The sequence below is a fragment of the Calliopsis andreniformis genome, unplaced genomic scaffold (genome assembly GCF_051401765.1).
Source record: "Calliopsis andreniformis isolate RMS-2024a unplaced genomic scaffold, iyCalAndr_principal scaffold0025, whole genome shotgun sequence".
In the NCBI taxonomy this organism is placed as follows: domain Eukaryota; kingdom Metazoa; phylum Arthropoda; class Insecta; order Hymenoptera; family Andrenidae; genus Calliopsis; species Calliopsis andreniformis.
In genome coordinates, this window is record NW_027480434.1 from 2,147,223 (window position 1) to 2,157,028 (window position 9,806).

Sequence of the window (9,806 nt, forward strand, 5' to 3'; positions counted from 1 at the left end):
GAAGTCAACGCCATAAGCATAAAATACGATATAAATACAACAGCTTTTGCATCGTATAAAAGGAATAATTGCAAACAGTGTGAAAGTAATTGTCATTCCTACGTTCCGGGCAATCTAGGCTTCACTCTAGGGCGTTGCTCCACCAGATCAAACAGTTAGGGCCTTAGAAGTCAACGCACGAAGCATTAAATACAAAATAAATAGAACAGTTTTTCCATTGTATAAAACGAATAATTGCTACCTGTGTAAAAGTTATGGGCATTTCTACGTTGCGGGCAACCTAGGCTTCACCTTAGGCCGTTGTTCCACCAGATCGAATAGTTAGGGCCTAAGACGTGTACGCCAGAAGCATGAAATACAATATAAATACAACAGTTTTTCCATCATATAAAACGAATAATTGCAACCAGTGTGAAAGCTATGGTCATTTCTACATTCCGAGCAACCTAGGCTTCACTCTAGGGCGTTGCTCCAACAGATTGAATAGTCAGGGCCTTAGAAGTCAACGTCCGAAGCATAAAATGCAATAAAAATACAACAGCTTTTCCATCGTAAAAAACGAATAATTGCAAACAGTGTGAAAGTTATGGTTATTTCTACATTCCGAGCAACCTAGGCTTCACTCTAGGGCGTTGCTCCACCAGATCGAATAGTTAGGTCCTTAGAAGTCAACGCCAGAAGCATAAAATACGATATAAATACAACAGCTTTTGCATCGTATAAAAGGAATAATTGCAAACAGTGTGCAAGTAATTGTCATTTCTACGTTCCGGGCAATCTATGCTTCACTCTAGGGCGTTGCTCCACCAGATCAAACAGCTAGGGCCTTAGAAGTCAACGCACGAAGCATAAAATACAAAATAAAGGGAACGGTTTTTCCATTGTATAAAACGAATAATTGATACCAGTGTAAAAGTTATGGTCATTTCTACGTTCCGGGCAACCTAGGCTTCACCCTAGGGCGTTGTTCCACCAGGTCGAATAGTCAGGGCCTAAGAAGTGAACGCCAGAAGCATAAAATGCAATAAAAATGCAACAGTCTTTCCATCCTATAACAGGAATAATTGCAACCCGTGTGAAAGTGATGGTCATTTGTACGTTCCAGGGAACCTATGCTTCACTCTAGGGCGTTGCTCCACCAGATCGAATTGTTAGGGCCGAAGAAGTCAACGCCCGAAGCATAAAATACAAAATAAATAGAACAGTTTTTCCATTGTATAAAACGAATAATTGCTACCAGTGTAAAAGTTATGGTCATTTTTACGTTCCGGGCAACCTAGGCTTCACCCTAGGGCATTGTTCCATCAGATCGAATAGTTAGGCCCTAAGAAGTGAACGCCAGAAGCATAAAGTACAATATAAATACACCAGTTTTTCCATCGTAGAAAACGAATAATTGCAACCAGTGTGAAAGTTATGGTCATGTCTATATTCCGAGCAACCTAGGCTTCACTCTAGGGCGGTGCTCCAGCACATCCAATAGCTACGGCCTTAGAAGCCTACGCCTGAAGCATAAAATACAATAAAAATACAACGGTCTTTTCATCGTATAACAGGAATAATTGCAACAAGCGTGAAAGTAATCATCATTTCGGCGTTTCGGGCATCCTAGACTTAACTCTGAGGCATTGCTCCACCAGATCGAATAGTTAGGGCCTAAGAAGTCAACGCCAGGAGCATAAAATACAATATAAATACAACAGTTTTTCCATTGTATAATACGAATAATTGCTACCAGTGTAAAAGTTATGGTCATTTCTACGTTCCGGGCAACCTAGGCTTTACCCTAGGGCGTTGTTCCACCAGATCGAATAGTTAGGCCCTAAGAAGTGAACGCCAGAAGCATAAAATACAATATAAATACACCAGTTTTTCCATCGTAGAAAACGAATAATTGCAACCAGTGTGAAAGTTATGGTCATTTCTATATTCGGAGCAACCTAGGCTTCACTCTAGTGCGGTGCTCCACCATATCCAATAGCTACGGCCTTAGAAGCCTACGCCTGAAGCATAAAATACAATAAAAATACAACTGTCTTTTCATCGTATAACAGGAATAATTGCAACAAGCGTGAAAGTAATGATCATTTCGGCGTTTCGGGCATCCTAGACTTAACTCTGAGGCATTGCTCCACCAGATCGAATAGTTAGCGCCTAAGAAGTCAACGCCAGAAGCATAAAATACGATATAAATACAACAGCTTTTCCATCGTATAAAAGGAATAATCGCAAACAGTGTGAAAGTAATGGTCATTTCTACGTTCCGGGAAACCTAGGCTTCACCCTAGGGCGTTGCTCCACCAGATCAAACAGTTAGGGCATTAGAAGTCAACGCCCGAAGCATAAAATACAAAATAAATAGAACAGTTTTTCCATTGTATAAAACGAATAATTGCTACCAGTGTAAAAGTTATGGTCATTTCTACGGTCCGGGCAACGTAGGCTTCACCCTGGGGCGTTGTTCCACCAGATCGAGTAGTTAGGGCCTAAGAAGTGAACGCCAGAAGCATAAAATACAATATAAATACAACAGCTTTTCCATCGTAAAAAACGAATAATTGCAACCAGTGTGAAAGTTATGGTTATTTCTACATTCCGAGCAACCTAGGCTTCACTCTAGGGCGTTGCTCCACCAGAGCGAATAGTTAGGTCCTTAGAAGTCAACGCCAGAAGCATAAAATACGATATAAATACAACAGCTTTTGCATCGTATAAAAGGAATAATTGCAAACAGTGTGAAAGTAATTGTCATTTCTACGTTCCGGGCAATCTAGGCTTCACTCTAGGGCGTTGCTCCACCAGATCAAACAGTTAGGGCCTTAGAAGTCAACGCACGAAGCATAAAATACATAATAAATAGAACAGTTTTTCCATTGTATATTACGAATAATTGCTACCAGTGTAAAAGTTATGGTCATTTCTACGTTCCGGGCAACCTAGGCTTCACTCTAGGGCGTTGGTCCACCAGATCAAACAGTTAGGGCCATAGAAGCCAACGCCCGAAGCATTAAATACAAAATAAATACAACAGCTTTTCCATCGTATAAAACGAATAATTGCAACCAGTGTGAAAGTTATGGTCATTTCTACGTTCCGGGCAACCTAGGCTTCCCCCTAGGGCGTTGCTCCAACACATTGCATAGTTAGGGCCTTAGGAGTCAATGCCCGAAGCATAAAATGCAATAAAAATACAACAGCTTTTCCATCGTATAGCAGGAATAATTTGCAACCAGTGTGAAGGTTATGGTCATATCTACGTTCCGGGCAACCTAGGCGTCACTGTAGGGCGTTGCTCCACCAGATCGAATAGTTAGGTCCTTAGAAGTCAACGCCAGAAGCATAAAATACAATATAAATACAACAGTTTTTCCATCGTATAAAACGAATAATTGCAACCAGTTTGAAGGTGATGGTCATTTCTACGTTCCGGGCAACCTAGGCTTCACTCTAGGGCGTTGCTCCACTAGATCGAATAGGTAGGGCCTTAGAAGTCAACGCCAGAAGCATAAAATACGATATAAATACAACAGCTTTTCCATCGTATAAAAGGAATAATTGCAAACAGTGTGAAAGTAATGGTCATTTCTACGTTCCGGGCAACCTAGGCTTCACTCTAGGGCGTTGCTCCACCAGATCAAACAGTTAGGGCCTTAGAAGTCAACGACCGAAGCATAAAATACAAAATAAATAGAACAGTTTTTCCATTGTATAAAACGGATAATTGCTACCAGTGTAAGAGTTATGATCATTTCTACGTTCCGGGCAACCTAGACTTCACCCTAGGGCGTTGTTCCACCAGATCGAATAGTTAGGGCCTAAGAAGTGAGCGCCAGAAGCATAAAATACAATATAAATACAACAGATTTTCCATCGTATAAAAGGAATAACTGCAAACAGTGTGAAAGTAATGGTCATTTCTACGTTCCGGGCAACCTAGGCTTCACTCTAGGGCGTTGTTCCACCAGATCAAACAGTTAGGGCGTTAGAAGTCAACGCCTGAAGCATAAAATACAAAATAAATAGAACAGTTTTTCCATGGTATAAAACGAATAATTGCTACCAGTGTAAAAGTTATGGTCATTTCTACGTTCCGGGCAACCTAGGCTTCACCCCAGGGCGTTGTTCCACCAGATCGAATAGTTAGGGCCTAAGAAGTGAAAGCCAGAAGCATAAAATACAATATAAATACAACAGTTTTTCCATCGTATAAAACGAATAATTGCAACCAGTGTGAAAGTTATGGTCATTTCTACATTCCGAGCAAGCTAGGCTTCACTCTAGGGCGTTGCTCCAACAGATTGAATAGTTTGGGCCTTAGAAGTCAACGCCAGAAGCATAAAATACGATATAAATACAACAGCTTTTGCATCGTATAAAAGGAATAATTGCAAACAGTGTGAAAGTAATTGTCATTTCTACGTTCCGGGCAATCTAGGCTTCACTCTAGGGCGTTGCTCCACCAGATCAAACAGTTAGGGCCTTAGAAGTCAACGCACGAAGCATAAAATACATAATAAATAGAACAGTTTTTCCATTGTATATTACGAATAATTGCTACCAGTGTAAAAGTTATGGTCATTTCTACGTTCCGGGCATCCTAGGCTTCACTCTAGGGCGTTGCTCCACCAGATCAAACAGTTAGGGCCATAGAAGCCAACGCCCGAAGCATTAAATACAAAATAAATAGAACAGTTTTTCCATTGTATAAAACGAATAATTGCTACCTGTGTAAAAGTTATGGCCATTTCTACGTTGCGGGCAACCTAGGATTCACCTTCTGCCGTTGTTCCACCAGATCGAATAGTTAGGGCCTAAGAAGTGAACGCCAGAAGCATAAAATACAATATAAATACAACAGTTTTTCCATCATATAAAACGAATAATTGCAACCTGTGTGAAAGCTATGGTCATTTCTACATTCCGAGCAACCTAGGCTTCACTCTAGGGCGTTGCTCCAACAGATTGAATAGTCAGGGCCTTAGAAGTCAACGTCCGAAGCATAAAATGCAATAAAAATACAACAGTTTATCAATCGTATGACAGGATTAATTGCAACCAGTTTGAAAGTGATGGTCATTTCTACGTTCCGGGCAACCTAGGCTTCACTGTAGGGCGTTGCTCCACTAGATCGAATAGCTAGGGCCTTAGAAGTCAAAGCCAGAGGCATAAAATACAATATAAATACAACAGCTTTTCCATCGTAAAAAACGAATAATTGCAACCAGTGTGAAAGTTATGGTTATTTCTACATTCCGAGCAACCTAGGCTTCACTCTAGGGCGTTGCTCCACCAGATCGAATAGTTAGGTCCTTAGAAGTCAACGCCAGAGGCATAAAATACGATATAAATACAACAGATTTTCCATCGTATAAAAGGAATAACTGCAAACAGTGTGAAAGTAATTGTCATTTCTACGTTCCGGGCAACCTAGGCTTCACCCTAGGGCGTTGTTCCACCAGGTCGAATAGTCAGGGCCTAAGAAGTGAACGCCAGAAGCATAAAATACGATATAAATACAACAGCTTTTCCATCGTATAAAACGAATAATTGCAACCAGTGTGAAAGTTATGGTCATTTCTACGTTCCGGGCAACCTAGGCTTCCCCCTAGGGCGTTGCTCCAACAGATTGCATAGTTAGGGCCTTAGGAGTCAATGCCCGAAGCATAAAATGCAATAAAAATACAACAGCTTTTCCATCGTAAAGCAGAAATAATTTGCAACCAGTGTGAAGGTTATGGTCATATCTACGTTCCGGGCAACCTGGGCGTCACTGTAGGGCGTTGCTCCACCAGATCGAATAGTTAGGTCCTTAGAAGTCAACGCCAGAAGCATAAAATACAATATAAATACAACTGTTTTTCCATCGTATAAAACGAATAATTGCAACCAGTTTGAAAGTGATGGTCATTTCTACGTTCCGGGCAACCTAGGCTTCACTCTAGGGCGTTGCTCCACTAGATCGAATAGCTAGGGCCTTAGAAGTCAACGCCAGAAGCATAAAATACGATATAAATACAACAGCTTTTCCATCGTATAAAAGGAATAATTGCAAACAGTGTGAAAGTAATGGTCATTTCTACGTTCCGGGCAACCTAGGCTTCACTCTAGGGCGTTGCTCCACCAGATCAAACAGTTAGGGCCTTAGAAGTCGACGCCCGAAGCATAAAATACAAAATAAATAGAACAGTTTTTCCATTGTATAAAACGAATAATTGCTACCAGTGTAAAAGTTATGGTCATTTCTACGTTCCGGGCAACCTAGGCTTCACCCTAGGGCGTTGTTCCACCAGATCGAATAGTCAGGGCCTAGGAAGTGAACGCCAGAAGCATAAAATGCAATAAAAATACAACAGACTTTCCATCGTATAACAGGAATAATTGCAACCCGTGTGAAAGTGATGGTCACTTGTACGTTCCAGGGAACCTAGGCTTCACTCTAGGGCGTTGCTCCACCAGATCCAATTGTTAGGGCCAAAGAAGTCAACGCCCGAAGCATAAAATACAAAATAAATGGAACGGTTTTTCCATTGTATAAAACGAATAATTGCTACCAGTGTAAAAGTTATTGTCATTTCTACGTTCCGGGCAACCTAGGCTTCACCCTAGGGCGTTGTTCCACCAGGTCGAATAGTCAGGGCCTAAGAAGTGAACGCCAGAAGCATAAAATGTAATAAAAATGCAACAGTCTTTCCATCCTATAACAGGAATAATTGCAACCCGTGTGAAAGTGAAGGTCATTTGTACGTTCCAGGGAACCTATGCTTCACTCTAGGGCGTTGCTCCACCAGATCGAGTTGTTAGGGCCAAAGAAGTCAACGCCCGAGACATAAAATACAAAATAAATAGAACAGTTTTTCCATTGTATAAAACGAATAATTGCTACCAGTGTAAAAGTTATGGTCATTTTTTCGTTCCGGGCAACCTAGGCTTCACCCTAGGGCATTGTTCCATCAGATCGAATAGTTAGGCCCTAAGAAGTCAACGTCAGAAGCATAAAATACAATATAAATACAACAGTTTTTCCATTGTATAAAACGTATAATTGCTACCAGTGTAAAAGTTATGGTCATTTCTACGTTCCGGGCAACCTAGGCTTCACCCTAGGGCGTTGTTCCATCAGATCGAATAGTTAGGCCCTAAGAAGTGAACGCCAGAAGCATAAAATACAATATAAATACACCAGTTTTTCCATCGTAGAAAACGAATAATTGCAACTAGTGTGAAAGTTATGGTCATTTCTATATTCCGAGCAACCTAGGCTTCACTCTAGGGCTGTGCTCCAGCATACCCAATAGCTACGGCCTTAGAAGCCTACGCCTGAAGCATAAAATACAATAAAAATACAACGGTCTTCTCATCGTATAACAGGAATAATTGCAACAAGCGTGAAAGTAATCATCATTTCGGCGTTTCGGGCATCCTAGACTTAACTCTGAGGCATTGCTCCACCAGATCGAATAGTTAGGGCCTAAGAAGTCAACGCCAGAAGCATAAAATACAATATAAATACAACAGTTTTTCCATTGTATAATACGAATAATTGCTACCAGTGTAAAAGTTATGGTCATTTCTACGTTCCGGGCAACCTAGGCTTTACCCTAGGGCGTTGTTCCACCAGATCGAATAGTTACGGCCTAGGAAGTGAACGCCAGAAGCATAAAATGCAATAAAAATACAACAGGTTTTCCATCGTATAACAGGATTAATTGCAACCAGTTTGAAAGTGATGGTCATTTCTACGTTCCGGGCAACCTAGGCTTCACTCTAGGGCGTTGCTCCAGTAGATCGAATAGCTAGGGCCTTAGAAGTCAAAGCCAGAAGCATAAAATACGATATAAATACAACAGCTTTTGCATCGTATAAAAGGAATAATTGCAAACAGTGTGAAAGTAATTGTCATTTCTACGTTCCGGGCAACCTAGGCTTCACCCTAGGGCGTTGCTCCACCAGATCAAATAGTTAGGGCCTTAGAAGTCAACGCCCGAAGCATAAAATACAAAATAAATAGAACAGTTTTTCCACTGTATAAAACGAATAATTGCTACCAGTGTAAAAGTTGTGGTCATTTCTACGTTCCGGGCAACTGGGCCTCACCCTAGGGCGTTGTTCCACCAGATCGAATAGTCAGGGCCTAAGAAGTGAACGCCAGAAGCATAAAATGCAATAAAAATACAACAGTCCTTCCATCCTATAACAGGAATAATTGCAACCTGTGTGAAAGTGATGGTCATTTCTACGTTCCGGGTAACCTATGTTTCACTCTAGGGCGTTGCTCCTCCAGCTCGAATAGCTAGGGACTTAGAATTTAACGCCAGAAGGATAAAATACAATATAAGTACAACAGTTTTTCCATCGTATAAAATGAATAATTGCAGACATTGAGAAAGTAATGGTCATTTCTACGTTCCGGTCAACCTAGGCGTCACTCTAGGGCGTTGCTCCACCACGTCTAATAGCTACGTCCTTAGAAGTCAACGCCAGGAGCATAAAATACAATATAAATACAACAGCTTTTCCATCGTATAAAATGAATAATTGCAAACACTGTGCAAGTAATGGTCATTTCTACGTTCCGGGCAACCTAGGCTTCACTCTAGGGCGTTGGTCCACCAGATCGAATAGCTAGGGACTTAGAATTCAATGCCAGGAGCATAAAATGCAATATAAATAGAACAGCTTTTCCATCGTTTACAACGAATAATAGCAACCAGTGTGAAAGTTATGGTCATTTCTACGTTACGGGCAACCTAGGCTTCACTCGAGGGCGTTGCTCCACCAGATCGAATAGTTAGGGCCTTAGAGGTCAACGCCCGAAGCATAAAATACAATAAAGATGCAAGAGTTTTTCCATCGCATAACAGGAATATTTACCACCAGTGTGAAGGTGATGGTATGGTCTACGTTCCGGGCAACCTAGGCTTCACTCTAGGGCGGTGCTCCACCAGATCAAATAGTTAGGGCCTAAGAAGTCAACGCCAGAAGAATAAAATACGATATAAGTACAACAGTTTTTCCATCGTATAAAATGAATGATTGCGAACATTGTGAATGTAATGGTCATTTCTGCGTGCCTGGCAACCTACGCGTCACTCTAGGGCGTTGCTGCTCCACATCTGATAGCTACGGCGTTAGAGGTTAACGCCGGAAGCATAAAATACAATAAAAATGCAACAGTCTTTCCATCCTATAACAGGAATAATTGCAACCCGTGTGAAAGTGATGGTCATTTGTACGTTCCAGGGAACCTATGCTTCACTCTAGGGCGTTGCTCCACCAGATCGTGTTGTTAGGGCCAAAGAAGTCAACGCCCGAAGCATAAAATACAAAATAAATAGAACAGTTTTTCCATTGTATAAAACGAACAATTGCTACCAGCGTAAAAGTTATGGTCATTTTTACGTTCCGGGCAACCTAGGCTTCACCCTAGGGCACTGTTCCATCAGATCGAATAGTTAGGCCCTAAGAAGTGAACGCCAGAAGCATAAAATACAATATAAATACCACAGTTTTTCCATCGTAGAAAACGAATAATTGCAACCAGTGTGAAAGTTATGGTCATTTCTATATTCCGAGCAACCTAGGCTTCACTCTAGGGCGGTGCTCCAGCATATCCAATAGCTACGGCCTTAGAAGCCTACGCCTGAAGCATAAAATACAATAAAAATACAACAGTCTTTTCATCGTATAACCGGAATAATTGCAACATGCGTGAAAGTAATGACCATTTCGGCGTTTCGGGCATCCTAGACTTAACTCTGAGGCATTGCTCCACCAGATCGAATAGTCAGGGCCTAAGAAGTGAACGC